The sequence below is a fragment of the Heteronotia binoei genome, chromosome 9, assembly GCF_032191835.1.
Source record: "Heteronotia binoei isolate CCM8104 ecotype False Entrance Well chromosome 9, APGP_CSIRO_Hbin_v1, whole genome shotgun sequence".
NCBI classification, from domain to species: domain Eukaryota; kingdom Metazoa; phylum Chordata; class Lepidosauria; order Squamata; family Gekkonidae; genus Heteronotia; species Heteronotia binoei.
Genome location: NC_083231.1, coordinates 22,226,882 through 22,242,499, shown reverse-complemented (window position 1 = coordinate 22,242,499; position 15,618 = coordinate 22,226,882). Strand labels below are relative to the sequence as shown.

General features: G+C 45.0%; 1 protein-coding gene across 1 annotated transcript in view; it reads right to left on the bottom strand.

Moving 5' to 3' along the window:
* N4BP2 (NEDD4 binding protein 2) overlaps positions 1–7,036 on the bottom strand; it is a 47,613-nt gene extending 40,577 nt beyond the window's left edge. The window contains exons 1-2 of the mRNA XM_060246282.1: positions 6,783–7,036; positions 148–378 (exon numbers count right to left, since the gene is read on the bottom strand). The gene's annotated coding sequence lies outside the window, so the exon portion shown is untranslated. The remainder of the gene's footprint in view (positions 1–147; positions 379–6,782) is intronic.
* Between the last annotated feature and the right edge of the window lie 8,582 nt (positions 7,037–15,618).

Here is a 15,618-nt window from a genome sequence, read left to right as displayed (position 1 = left end):
CAGCTTATTGGGTGGATTTTATGATTTAATAATTTTATTTTATCAGTAACAATACTATCTGATTTTATGTTTCATTCAGTTGCTGCCACGGAGGTTTATATTGACAGGTGAGTTACAAAACTCTTAAAGGTGAAAATATTTACTCACTTTCAGGTGTACGTCTTCAATGTTTATAAAGAAAATTTTGAAACTTTTTTTCCCTAAATTTCATCTCTGGTTTTGATAAATTAATTGCCAAAACCAAATAATATCCATGATGCTGAGAGGCACTGCTAAGCTTTTCGGTGTCAATATAAGGTGATCATCTTCTTTCATATCTTCCAAACAGTTTATTATCCACTCTGGATTTTACCAATTTTCATGTTGTGATTCATTAACCTACAGTTAGAAAAATAAGCATGAAATAATAGCATAGTTTTGATGCACAAAATGTCACAATGTCATACATACGGTTGCCAGGCTTGGGTCGCTAAATACCTGGAAATTTGGGGGGTGGAACCTGAGGAGGGCAGGGTTCAGGGACAGGAGGGACTTCAATGGGGTATAAGGCCATAGAATCCACCTTCCAAAGTCACCATTTTTTCCAGGGGAACTGATCTGTTGCCTGGAGACCAGCTGTAATCCCAGATTTCCAACCACCACCTGGGGATTGGCAACCCTATGACAAAGCACTCCTACAGAAGCATATGGGGGACCCAGATTTGGCCTAGAGGTTCTACAGATGCTGACCCTAACCTATAAAGTAAAAAGATCTGTGGAAGGAACAACAATGTGCACACCGGCATGAGCTTTCAAGAAAAAGGGCAGAATAAAAGTATCTAATATGTGTATGATTGTGTGCTTACACATGCACATATAAGAAGAGCCCTGCTGGATCATACCAATAGTCCATCTAGTCCAACATCCTGTCTCACACAGTGGCCAACCAGTTCCTCACACAATGGCCAACAACAGGCCGAGGTCTTCCCCTGATGTTGCTTCCTGGCTCTGAGATACAGATTTAGTGCCTCTGAAAGTTGAGGTTCCCCTCAGTCACCATGTATGGTAGCCACTTATAGACCTATCCTCTATGAATGTATCTAATCCCCTTTTAAAGTTTATTCCTATGGCCATCACTACATTCTTTGGCAGCAAATTCCACATTTTACTCACTCTGTGTCAAGTAGTATTTCCCTTTGTCCTTCCTGAACCTTCTGCCCATCAACTTCACTGGATGTCCCTGAGTTCTAGTATTTTGGGAGGGAGAAAATTGTATCTTTGTCAATTCTCTCTGCCCCGTACATAATTTTATAAACCTCTTCCATGTCCCCCCTTAGTCATCTTTTTTTCTAAACTGAAAAGTTCCAGACTCTTCAGTCTCTCCTCAGAGGGAAGGTGCTCCAATCCCTTAATCATCTTCATTCCTCTCCTCTGTACTTTTCCCAGTTCAGGTTTTCTTTTTTTTTGAGCTATGCTAATTATAGTGTTATTAGTACTGTACTACAGTTCTAAAAGCGATTATACGATACTCATTTACATTTGTGCATGAATTGCAAAAACAAAAAAGAAATTAAAGACTAAATATTTAAACACACACACAGCAACAACCAGACACCTGACAACACCAAAAGTGAATTTTACTCTATTCACTGTTTTAGACTCTGTTTATATAACATGTGCCCAACTGAGCTGCTATTTATAACATACGTGATTTATCAAATTGTCTTGTTCTATTGATTAGGTTTTAACTGTTGTTTTGTACTGTTTTTAGAATGTTGTGATCCGCCCTGAGCCCGTTTTGAGAAAGAGTGGAATAGAAATTGTCTAAATAAATAAATAAAAGAGGAATGACTGGTTCTAAATTATGGTCCTACAAAGATAATTGCCAGGTCCACTTTTAACTGCTATGACACTATATGGCCACAGGCAGTCCCTGCAGAAGTAAGCAGTGGCCTAATGACGTTCTGTAGTATGATCGGAGCTTCTCCTTTTCTCCTTCACTTCTGAAATGTGAAGGAACGAGGCCTGGGTGGACAGTCTGGTTTCGGTTTGCTTGCATGAAGAGCCTGAGGTATCTGGGGGCTCCCTTATGAATCAATGAAGATGCTTTCAAAGAGGCACCTACTTAGCAAATCAGATAAGTCATGTAAGACAGCCAAGACCCATATCACAAGAAAAGAATGAGATCACTTAGACATGCATTTGCATATGCTGTATGTACATATGCACTGTACTGGTTGGTGTCAGAGATTCAAACTCTTCATCTGTCATGGAGGCTTGCTAGGTGACCTTGGGCCAATTGCACTCCCAGCCTAACATACTTCAAGGGGTTGTTGTGAGAATAAAACGCAGGAGAGGAGAACAATGTTAGCTGCTTCCATTAGGGATAAATAAATAAAAGTGTTATCTGGCCCAGCTTGGATGCTACTGGGAAGTGGGATTTTCCTTGTTTCATAGCACCATCATGCTACTGGGCACAACCCAGGTCTTCCTTGACTTTTCTGCAATATTTGCCAAATTGGCTTTACTGCAGTTTTTTTTCACAGACCCCAACAAAGGGGGATTACCTTAAACAGCCCTATGGAGAATAAAACCTCTTTGATTGAATTACAGTAACCCTGTGGCGCAGAGTTGTAAAGTTGCAGTACTGCAGTCAGAGCCCTCTGCTCACGACCTGAGTTCGATCCCAGCAGAAGTTGGTTCAGGTAGCCGGCTCGAGGTTGACTCAGCCTTCCATCCTTCCAAGGTTGGTAAAATGAGTACCCAGCTTGCTGGGGGGAAAGTGTAGATGACTGGGGAAGACAATGGCAAACCACCCTGTAAAAAGTCTGCTGTGAAAATGTGAAAGCAACGTCACCCCAGAGTCAAAAACGACTGGTACTTGCACAGGGGACTACCTTTACCTTTTAACGCTAAACCACAAGGCTGTGCAAAGAATGATCAGTCTCTTCAGTAATTTTTCAGTACAGGTACCAGTCTTCTGACTGAAGAGAGGTCGGAAGTTCATTTATTCCATGTACTGATTGATTTCTGGAGGGTACACGCCAGTTGTCTCTAAATAATGGTTTAATCAGATCTAGAGTTACAAGATCATTTTTAAATAACAGTTTTAATGTTATTTAATACATTGACAGTTTACTGGCTGGGAAATACAGAGTTTCACTTTGAACCTGGAACAAATAAACTTCAATATCTCTCCTAAAGACTAAGGGCAAAGATTCACTGTTTTAAGGGAACATTAGGTGATAAAGCAGCATTGTGATTCAGTGGTCAAAGCAGTTTTAATCTTCATGTGGCTGTTTCAAGTAGGTGTGAGTGACTCACAGTGGAATCTTACAAACAGTCACGTCCTTCCAAGCCAATTTATTTCAATGAACTGAAGGGTGTGCCCCTGTTTAGTAACATCCACATAACTTGTTTATCCTAACAATGCATTAATTATTAGTGCGCTACCTGCATACTCTCCCAATTTTAGTATATCAGCTGCCAAAGCGAGCACATCTACCTGCATACTCTTGTACAACTGCTAATTTCTCAATTATCTTTTGATAATTCCCATGCTTTCATGTAAGAGGAAGGGCAGAATGTTTGAAAATGTATAAGCAGCTTCAGAAATTTAAGAAGAAGACTGCAGATTTATACCACCTCCTTCTCTCTGAATCAGAGACTCAGAACGGCTTACAATGTCCTATATCTTCTCCCCCCACAACAGACACACTGTGAGGTGGGTGGGGCTGAGAGGGCTCTCAAGGACAACTTTGCCCTTTCAAGGACAACTCCTGTGATAGCTATGGCTAACCCAAGGCCATTCCAGCAGCTGTAAGAAGAGGAGTGGGGAATCAAACCTGGTTCTTCCAGATAAGAGTCCGCACACTTAACCACTGCACCAAACTGGCTCTCTTAAGAGAGGGATTTATACAGTTTTGCATAGCTAAAAGCAATAACTAATACATTTTTGCATAGCTCATCTTACTGCATTCTTACTTTCCATCGTACCCCCATTCTTACCAGTCTGAAAAAGAAAAAGGAGATGAGCTTTGGAGAAAAGCTTTTAAAAAAACCTAACAAAACAAAGTTCAATCACTCCACTTTTACAACATACAAACATTAGTGTAACAACAACTACTAACAAAACAATCCTTTATTCTTAAAAAAAATCCCAATGCGATTTATGGGACCTTATCCAAGTGAGAAGTTCATGAAAGTTGGCTAATACTTCCTTATTTTTAGATTATTTTTGGATTATGATCCGCACACTGATTTTATCAGCTTTGATTGTAAAGTCAATGTTGTTTTGGAATGTCTTAGACATGTTATACACTTTAAAATTTTTATCTGTACTAGACATTGTTTTGTGACATCTGTAAGCCACCACAGCAGCCTATTTTTTATTACAAAGCTGGATAGAACTCTTCCAAAAATATACTGTGAGCATATATGGTGAGCATATATGGAAAGCAAAATCCTGGCAATTCACTCCTGTGAAGTACTTCCAGTAAGCTTCAAAATATAGCATATTTCTTACTTATTTTACTACAAACATACACAGCCTTTAAGATATTAAGCTACAAACAGCTCACTCTAATTTAAGGATCTCTCCTACAACTGCTGCACAAACAGTCCAAATATTAAAATATTGTATTCTGATTTCCATTTTTCTGCAGCACTAGAAGTTCTAAAGCAGAGTTTGTTTTCTTGTGAGCTGCTTATGGCACCTTTTCTGATGAGCCATTTATTTACAAATATGCAGACTGAGTAGATGGGAAGGAATATACTTAAGCACTACTATCTAAAAGAGCCACCATTCTAACCTCCTTAAAATACAGCAAGCTGCTCTAGTCAATCAGAAATGACTGCACAACTTTTTCCTAACAACTCCAAATTCAACCTGCTTCTCCCTCCATTCTGTCTAAACAGCAAAACCACATTTCTTAAATTTTGAATTTATGTGTAATACAAACTCTGTGGCACAGCCTGGATAAGAAAGATACTGGAATATTGAAAACTGGACATATCCTAAGCAGGCAGAAATGAAACTTTGAAACAGGAGCACTTCCCACACCTTCAGAAATGTATACCAGCTAAACTTACGCAAGTAATCTGATGTACATGCAAGCCCTACATTTCACCATACTCTGATCTGCTTTCAGCACAAGCATTCTACCAGGCATATAACCATTATCTGCCAGCAAGGTCAAAACACATCAGTAGCAGATACAATGTCTTCTCTCTCCATTGCCACATTTTATTTTTCTTCAGCACATTTAGTTTTACTGCAAACTTTCACCCTACATATTGCATTCAATTGTAAAGAGTTCTGTTTGCATCTCTACGTGGCGCATATAGATCCTGCCCTTCCTCTGAAGAGCTCAGAGCTGCCATACATGGCTCTCCCTCCATTTTGTCCTCACAACAACCCTATGAGGTAGATAAGGCTGGGAGGAGAGCTAGCTGCAAGGGCACCCAGCAAGGTTCCATGGTAAGGTGAGGATTCGAGAGATTTTTAAAAAGAGGCTGATGGTGCAATATCAGGTAAAAATACATTTTATTGCTCAACTACATTTTCAAAAACTCCCTACATACCGTATCTTGCCAACTGGCTTTGTCAGGGGAATCTGTTCGTCTTGCAGCCATTCTTCAAAAAGTGTAAAGGATCAGTAGCAGGGATTCAAACTTGGATCTCTCAGATCTTAGTCTAGAATGCTATCCTCTACACCAAGGGTGGCCAAATTTGCTTAATGTAAGAGCCATACAGAATAAATGTCAGATGTCTGAGAGAGAGTCGTAAGACATGAATGTCAGATGTTCGAGAGAAGGAAGGAATGAAGGAGGGAGGGAGGGAAGGAAGGGAATAGATTGGGGAGGGAGCGGTGGAAAGAATGCAACTTTAACCTTAAATGCCTTCTCCAAGCTGCTAGGTGGCTTGGCTTGGATAAGTGATTTAAAGAGATAAATGCCTTCTCCAAACTGGCTGATGGGGCAATGGGGGCGTCAAGAGGCACACAACCTGTGTGAAAGAGCCACAGTTTGGCCACCCCTGCCCTACACTGCCTCTGCTCTCCCAGTTTTGTTTGCAATGCAGAACATTAACATCAGGGCGAGAGAGAAGGGACACCACGTGGTGTAGGGGTCAGAGTGCCAGCCTAGGACCAGGCGGGTTCGAATCCCCACTTTGCCCTGGGTTTGGGGCCAGCCAATTCCTCCCGGCCTACCCGGCAGGAGTTTTGTTGTGAGGATAAAAATGGAGAAAAGGAGACTCTCCGCTCTCCCCTGGCAGCTCAGCTGACTGATCTGGGCCAACCAGTCGCTCTCCCAGCTTTTGCCCCAGGCCTGTTTGTGGAGACAAAACGACGCGCACCGCCCTGAGGCAAGACGCCATTTAAAGCGCACCAAACAAAACGGAGCAATGGAGAAACATTTGAGCACAAGCGTGTGTGCACACCCACCCACCCACCTTCCTCTTCCCCCCAGCGCCGCCCAGGCTTTCCCCCGCGCGGGAATCCACCTCAGCCCTTCCCTTCTCAACGGGTCATTTTTGGCGGCGAGGGCGCAAAATACTCTGGGCGCGCATGGCTCCATCCGCCCAGGAACAGGGCTATAGGTCGGGGGGGGGGGAAAGGGCTGGTTCCCTCGCTCGGCCCGAGCAAGCCGCTGCAAGGGGCACCGTGAGGCTCTAAAGGAAAGGATCCTGCAACGAAAAATCCGCGCGAAAGCGGCTCTCGCCGAATCGTTTTCCCGACTGGCCCCCGAAGGCCTGGTCGTGGTTGGCTGTGGGGCGCCTGGAGAGACACTCACCCACCTACCTCCAGTTCCTCTCCGCCGAGACCGCCCGGGGCCTGCCTCGCAGTCCGCCTCCCTCCGGTTTCCAGCGGCTTTTTTTACCTCAGGCCTGCAGAAACCGCCGTCTCTCTTCCTCCCTCCCAGCCAATGTTGTTGTTTTTCGCTGGCGCGAAGGTTTTCCCGAACAGGCGTCGGGGTTGGAGGACAGGTAGGCCTTGAGCGCGCCGCAGGGACACAGCGCCGCTCCCAGGCCGGCCGGCGAACAGCCGCGATAGAGGAGAGGCCCCTAGTTGGGCCTAGACTCGCCAGGAGCTCTTGAGCGCCTCCTGGGTCTCTGTGACCAATGTTCCCTCTAACCTGCAGAGTCTTGTGAGGAAAAATTCTACTATGTGAGTTTTACTGGTATTAAAGTTGTCAGCTACTGGCATTAAAGCTGTGAGCTACCGCATAAATTATTGTGCTCTGGAGCCATTTTTCCTGAGCTAAGACAAAAATGTGTGAGCTGGAGGCTAAAAATCTGTAGCTATCTCACGCTAATGTCGTAACTCAGATGCCGGGACCAAGTGCGCAGGATCCAGCCCACGCACTGGTGATAAGAGTAAGATTTACAACAAAAGAAAAACACACACACGCACACAAGGAGGCGTCTGAAAAAGTTATCTAGTGCTGCGCAAATCAGTCAGAAGCTTCTTCATAACTCAAAAAACTCTTTATTTACTTCTTGGTACATTCTTCAAAAAGACCCTACAAAAGACAAAAGACCCCTCCCAATACCGAGGGCTGCCTTTTATATCTTTCATGACTTAATAACATGCCACCTGTACCAGCCAATTAATTACCCTGTGTATTCTGCCCAGCAGCAGCTCACACATGCGTATATGAAAGAAACAATAAGTTTTCTCTAACAGCAAAATCAAGGTTATATGAAAAAGCGCTGTCCACATTCTTTATCTCTCTCTGTTCTCAAGCCTGCATTCCAACACGTCTTCTCTGTACTTAAACTGAATGAATTCCCACACGCTAACAGCTTAGAAGAAGAAGAACTGCAGATTTATACCCCACCCTTCTCTCTGAATCAGAGACTCAGAGCAGCTTACAATCTATATCTTCTCCTCCCACAACAGACACCCTGTGAGGTGGGTGGGGCTGAGAGGGCTCTCACAGCGGCTGCCCTTTCAAGGAAACCTCTGCCGAGCTATGGCTAACCCAAGGCCATTCCAGCAGCTGCAAGTGGAGGAGTGGAGAATCAAACCCAGTTCTCCCAGATAAGAGTCCACACACTTAACGGCTACACCAAACTGGCTCTCTTAGAGAGAACACTAGGCTGTGATGCCCGCTGATGGAGCCCTCCTCTTTCCTCACAGGTCTCACTCATTGTCCCCAGGTGGGACCTGCAGATCCCCTGGAATTACAGCTCATCGTTAGATGTCAAAGATCAGTTCCCTTGGAGAAAATGGATGCTTGGGGGGGGGTGGACTTGTGGCATTACACCCCACTGAGTTCCCTGTCCTCCCTAAGCTCCATCCCCAAATCTTCAGGAGTTTCCAGACCTGAATCTGGCAAGTCTACCATCCCATCCCCGCCCCTGGTGGGACAGGGGCGACCTGGCAACCCTACTGTGCCCCAACTCAATACTCGGCCTCAGAATGAGAGTAGTGCATCTGAACATATGCAGAGAGTGGATTTCTGGCATCAACACAACCATCCTCTAGGCCAGGGGTGGCCAAACTTGCTTAATGTGAGAACCACATTCAATAAATGTGAGATGTTGGAGAGCTGCAAGGAAGGAAGGAAGGCAGACAGGCAAATAGATGGAGGGAGAGGTGAAAGAAAGCAACTTTAAAGGCATTCTCCAGCTGGCTTGGAGAAGTGATTTAATGCATTCTCCAAGCTGGCTAATGGGGTGGTGGGGGCTTCAAGAGCCATATGTGTGAAAGAGCCACATGTGGCTCCCAAGCCACAGTTTGGCCACCCCTGCTCTAGGCTTTGATGGCAAAGATGTAGCTCTGCCCACTCCAGGTTGAGAAATTCCTGGAGCCTGGGGGCGGGGAGGGTCTTTAGTAGGGTATATTGCCATATTGTCAACTCTCCAAGGCATCCAGTTTATCCAAGGAAACTGAACTGATCTCTGCAGTCTGGAGATCAGTTGAATTCCGGGAGACCTTCCAGTCCCACTTGAAGGTTGGCAACTGTACAGGAGGGTAGAACATCTGAGTAACTGTAAACCCCACAGCACCTCACGTTTTGGAAATTATTTCGTTTGCCAGTGAACTTTCCTTGGTACTGAGAGTTTGAATGGAAAGAATAATTGAATATTCCTCCATTTTAAAAAAATGGGGAGGATTCTCCCCCCATTTTTCAAGGTCCTTTCCACTATGGTGTTCACCAAAAAGTACCAGCCACAACAGTTAAGCAAGTATCAAAAGTGATATACTGCTAAACCCATTCTGTACTCCTGGTCTGCTTGTCCTTCATGAAGTTTATTTCCTAGCGATCTTCAGCCTGCCTGCCTTCCTGCCTGATGTTGGCAGCAGGGCTTTCTCTCTGGCCCACAGAAAAGCAAGGGAGAGGAGAAAATAACGCAATTTAAGCAAGAAGAAGAAGATATTTGATTTATATCCCGCCCTCCACTTCGAAAAGTCTCAGAGCAGCTCACAATCTCCTTTACCTTCCTTCCCCACAACAGACACCCTGTGAGGTGGGTGGGGCTGGAGAGGGCTCTCACAGCAGCTGCCCTTTCAAGGACAACCTCTGCCAGAGCTATGGCTGACCCAAGGCCACGCTAGCAGGTGCAAGTGGAGGAGTGGGGAATCAAACCCGGTTCTCCCAGATAAGAGTCCGCATACTTAACCACTACACCAAACTGGCTCTCCACAAAAGAAGAAGAAGAAGAAGATATTTGATTTATATCCCACCCTCCACTTTGAAAAGTCTCAGAGCAGCTCACAATCTCCTTTACCTTCCTCCCCCACAACAGACACCCTGTGAGGTGGGTGGGGCTGGAGAGGGCTCTCACAGCAGCTGCCCTTTCAAGGACAACCTCTGCCAGAGCTATGGCTGACCCAAGGCCACGCTAGCAGGTGCAAGTGGAGGAGTGGGGAATCAAACCCGGTTCTCCCAGATAAGAGTCCGCATACTTAACCACTACACCCAACTGGCTCTCCACAAAAGAAGAAGAAGATATTTGATTTATATCCCACCCTCCACTTCGAAAAGTCTCAGAGCAGCTCACAATCTCCTTTACCTTCCTCCCCCACAACAGACACCCTGTGAGGTGGGTGGGGCTGGAGAGGGCTCTCACAGCAGCTGCCCTTTCAAGGACAACCTCTGCCAGAGCTATGGCTGACCCAAGACCGTGCCAGCAGGTGCAAGTGGAGGCGTGGGGAGGTTTGATTCCCCCACTCCTTCACATGAAGATGTATGTTCTCAGCGACAGTTTTCGCAGAGCTGTTATCTCACGAGCAGGGTATTTGTTGTGGGGAGCAGAAGGGAACCCCCATGCCAAATTAAGGTCGTGACACTCCTCCCCCACCCCCCAAGATGTATTTGTCTTCTCTTGAAGTCAATGCTGGGACTTAAGGTACATCGGGAAGTGGATTTAATATGCATAAATACAATAATAGGGAGGGCGGAGATCTTTTAAAGGTGGAATGAATGAATGGTGCTTGGCATATCTTTGAACCCTGAGATTCAGGGGTAGGAACCCTGTGTCTCCAAGATTAACACGTGTTTCAAAAGGGTATCTACACAGTGGCAGCAAATGAAATTTTATTATCTATGAATGAAAAATTAAGTGCAGATTATATGTTTATATGGAAAGGGTATTGCTGCCCCCACCATCTCATGGTTCATGTCCAAGGAGCACAATGAAGTTGTATGGATTGTGGGGCTTGTAGCAGTAGTAGAAATTGTATTTTGCAATTGTATAGAAAAATATACATAAGCAATATGAGAAAGAACTCTGTGGTTTATCAAAAATGTGGCATCTAGGGTTGCCAGGTCTGTGTTGGAAAATACCTGGAGGCTTTGGGGATGAATCTGGGAGAGGGCAGAGCTTGGGGAGGGGAGGAGCCTCAGCAGCATCCAATGCTATAGAGTCCACACTTCAAAGCAGCCATTTTCTCCAGGGGTATATATCAACAGGTGCCGATGTAAGTGAATAATAAAGTCAAAAAACACTGAAATAACAACACTTTTACACAATGTAGTGTATATGCAACCTACATTTATCAAAATACATGCATAGCGATGGTCATCATTAGTGACTTATGAACCACTCCTGATATTAAATTCACAAATGCTCATAATACAAATGCAGCTGGAAAAAGAGTTCTTTTCACTCTCCCACACTGTCTGCTGTATGAAAATAATGATACAATTCTTCAGTGGCAATTGCCTTCCTGCTGTTCTCCCTTATGCTCAACAACTTAGGTGGAGTTCTCAAATCTTCGGCACAGCTTGTCTCTGAGAGAGTAAGGGACCGCAGCCCAAGATTCCTCACGGTTTCAGACCTTCATCAGCCTTTTTCTCTCAGTGTTTTATCCTGGAGCCTCAGTACAACATTTAACCACTTGGATCAACACATGTTAGATCCAAGAGAGCCGGAAACAGAAAGAACAATTAACATGCCAGCAGCTTGGAGAATTCATTTAAAGTTAAAGTTGCTTTCTTTCCACCTCCACCTCTCTCCTCCATCTCCCTTCCTTCCTATCCTGCAGCTCTCAAACATCTAGCATGTATTATGCGACTCAGGTATAATCACCCAGTACTTGTGCCTCTTGACTCTGGTCTAGATGGACGTTCCTGACAACAACCCCACCTCCTATAAGTAAAGGATGGAGGGGATTCTGTTTCATCTGTATCTGACAAAAGTGTGCTTGCACACCAAAGCTTACACCATGAACAAAATTTCGTTTGCCTTAAAAGATGCCACTGGACTCAAACTTTGTTCTGCTGTTTCAAACTAGCATGGCTACCCTACCTGAATCTACCACAGATTATAATGGTAAATTTCCTTAACTACTCTCTGTGGATAGTTCCTCACTATGGGACGATTGATCCATTGATGGCTCTGTTGAACCATGTAACAGTAGGGTTGCCAATCCCCAGGTGGGGGCAGGTGATCCCCCGGTTTGGAGCCCCCCCCCCGCTTCAGGGTCATCAGAAAGCGGGGGGTGGGGAGGGGAGGGAAATGCCTGCTTGGAACTCTTATTATTCCCTATGATTTATTCCCATAGAAAATAATGGAGAATTGATCCACGGGTATCTGGGACTCTCGGGGGGCTGTTTTTTGAGGTAGAGGTACCAAATTTTCAGTACAGCATCTAGTGCCTCTCCCCAAAATATCCCCCATGTTTCAAAACGATTGGACCAGGGGGTCCAATTCTATGAGCCCCAAAAGAAGGTGCCCCTCCTTCATTACTTCCTATGGAAGGAAGGTGTTGAAAAGGTGTGCCGTCCCTTTAAATGTGATGGCCAGAACTCCCTTTGGAGTTCAATGATGCTTGTCACAGCCTTGATCTTGGCTCCACCCCAATGTCTCCTGGCTCCACCCCAAAGTCTCCTGGTTCCACCCCCAAAGTCCCCAGATTTTTCTTAAATTGGACTTGGCAACCCTATGTAACAGAGAGGACATAATCTCTTCCAGCTGAAGGGGGCAGGAAGGCATCTGAAAGAACAGCTTGAATTTTGGAAGAGGCTGAAACTGACAGACTTTGTTGTGAATTGACTGAAGTATGGGGGGGGGGGGGAGTGTTGCAAGCAGTGTTCCCTCTAAGCTGAGTTAGTGTGAGCTAGCTTGCATTTTGTTTACCCTCTGGCTCACAAATTTTTGCCTTAGCGCAGGAAAAATGGCTGCAGAGCAAACTGATTTACACAGTAGCACACAACTTTAATGCCAGTAGCTCACAAGTGGAATTTTTGCTCACAGGGAGTATTGGTTGCAAGGTGCCTTTCTGTGAGGGTCTGATGCGGGGTAGTGGATCTGCTGCCTTTTAGGAGTACTTTTTTGCCTCCCACTGTGCTCCATTTGTACATTTACAAATATAAACCCCCCCAAAAAAACAGTATTGAAGTTGTCATACTGTCTCCTCCAAAGGGAACCAACCTAAGTTGTGCCACAGTTTGGTTTTGTTTTTAAGTGAAACAGGTTTTTAAAAAGCAGAAGTCTGGTGGTGGCATCTTAATGTCTGGACTCCTGTTGTATTTTTCTGATACAGACTAACACAGATACCCATTTGGAATCTACAATTTAACATGCCAGCTTTGTTACCATTTTCAGAGGTGCTTACTCGGTCCTATTATATCCAAAGTTTTTGGCCCATTTTATCATAGATTCTTTCACTCATTCATCCTCTATCTCAAATTTCAACAAGAGTTTATGCATTTTAGCCAGCCCAGCGGTCCTTTGGAAGATAAGATGCACACCGCAGCCAGCAGGGCCCAGGCATGGCACGCTGTGATCACGCCAGGGGGGAGGTGAAGGGAAGGGAAGGGAGGGGTGGACATGTGGTTGTGGTGGGCGCACAGGCCAAGGAGGCAGGCAAACTGGGCGCTTGCCTAGGGCACTGGGAGGGGGAGCCCAATTCGGTGCACCCACCCCCCGGCGCCCTAGGCAACCGCCTAGTTTGCCTAGTGGGCGAGCCGGCCTTGATTTTAGCAATAACATGTTTGTCATTTGTACATAATTATGTTTCAAATTCAGTTTTAGGTTGTTCAAAACCATGCAGTCTTTTATCTGCTTTCAACCTTTCTAATAATTGTGCATTAAAAAAACATGGGCAAGTGTATTCTTCTGTTGTCAAATCTCTTAATTTCATTTTACAATCCCCTTGAGAAAAATCTAATATGTCACGGTATGTTAACCATTTATGTTTAGTTATCATTTCTCGTCTATAGGACGCTTCTTGGGTAGTTAGCCACAAGCTGACTCTCAGGACCTTTTTTGAGCAGGAACATACAGGAACGCAGTTCCTGCTGGCTTGGTGTCAGAGGGTGTGGCCTAATATGCAAATAAGCTCCTGCTGGGCTTTTTCTACAAAAAGCCCTTTCCAAAACAATGGTCACCAGGGGGTGTGGTCTAATATATAAATGAGTTCCTGCTGGGCTTTTTTGACAATAAAAGCCCTGCTGACTCCTATCCTCCTGCCACCCACTCCCCCATTTGCCATGCTGCCCAGAGACTGGTCCCTGTTACCCAGATGCTGATGTCACAAGGCCAGTATCACAATGCCCCAGGGAGACAGAGATGTATAAGTATGCTTGAGCCTTGGATATTGGATTCACAGATGTAAACAGAGACGTTCAAACTGAATCTCTCTTCACAGCTTGGAAAAGGCCCACCGTTGGGCTCCTGGTAAGTCATCAAAAGGGCCAGCGGTGAATTTTAGAGTGGGAGTTGGTGGGGAGAAGGATGGTTGGCAGGAGATGGGAGGTTGCGAAGCAGGAGGTTGGTAGGAGGCGGTTGAAGACAGTTTTATTTAACACATTTGACTGGTTTAGTTTGGAATGATTGGCAGTCCAAATTGGAGTTTTCCACTGTGACTTTTAATGGGTTTTTATCATTGTTATTTTATTTGTATTGTTTCAAGGGCTCCAGAAACAGCAAGATCGATGAAGGGTGTGCTGAAGACACGGTGTGGAATTTCCCACTCCATCTCCTCCCCGGCTCACTGAAACCCCCTCCTCCACTAACTCTATCTCCATTTCCTCTCTTTTGACCACCCCCACTGTGTCCTCTAACCCAATGTTTCCCATTTGCAGGATCGTGACCTGGTACCGGGCCATGGAAGCCTCACTACCAGGTCACAAGAAAAGCCAAAGCTAGCCCTGCCCCCAGCAAAGCTAGCCTCGCCCCATCTCTGTGTTGTGCAGAGAGGAGCTGGGCTGCCTCTCCTTCCTTCTCCCCATTCCCAGTGTTTGAGAAAAAAGCTAGCATCCACAGGTACTTTAGACCTATGAAGTATTCTTCAGGGTATGAGCTTTCATGTGCCTTGCAGTATGTTCTTTTGGGGAGATTTCCCCGGGAGGCCTGGGTGGCAAAGAAGGGTGTGTGTGTTTTTTTCAGCCGGGAGGGGTGGGAAGTGGGCATTCCAGTAGCTATTTCTTTTTTACCAAATGACCCCTGGGCAGAATTTTTGCTGCCTGGGGTCATCTGATGGTGAGGAAAGCTTTTTTTCCCTTTGCCCTCCCCTTCTTTCTTTCCCTGCAAGTGATGCTCTGTCTGTATTCTTGGTGCTGGGAGGGGGGAAGCAACAGTGGGAGGGCTTCTAATGCCCTGGCCCCACTGGTGGATATTCTGGTGCTTTTGGGGCATTGTATGAGGGAATTTTGGACTGGATAGTCCACTGGCCTGATCCAACATGGCTTCTCTTATGTTTATGTTCTTTCTTTCCATGTCTTTCTTTTCGTTTCCTTTCCTTTCCTTTCCTTCCATTTCTTTCTTTCTTTCTTTCTTTCTTTCTTTCTTTCTTTCTTTCTTTCTTTCTTTCTTTCTTTCTTTCTTTCTTTCTTTCTTTCTTTCTTTCTTTCTTTCTTTTTCTTTCAATTTTTACCGGATGGAACTTTTCTGTTCATCATACTGTTGTTGCAGACATAGGAGCTCTGCCAATGAAAAGTTGGTACCCCCAGTTGTAGCCAGGTGGCCTTCTATGAGATTTCTGTGTGAGTGAGTGAGAATAAGAGGTGTGGGGCAGAAAGAGATTATTGGAGATTACTGCAGTATAGCTCAACAGCACTGGAAGAGATGGTACTATGAACTTGGCACCATTTTACTGGTCCTGCTTTTAACAGCTGTCTGACACCAAAATTAAACTCCACCTGTAGATATTAAAAAGGATGAAAGTAGTTCACTGGCTAAGT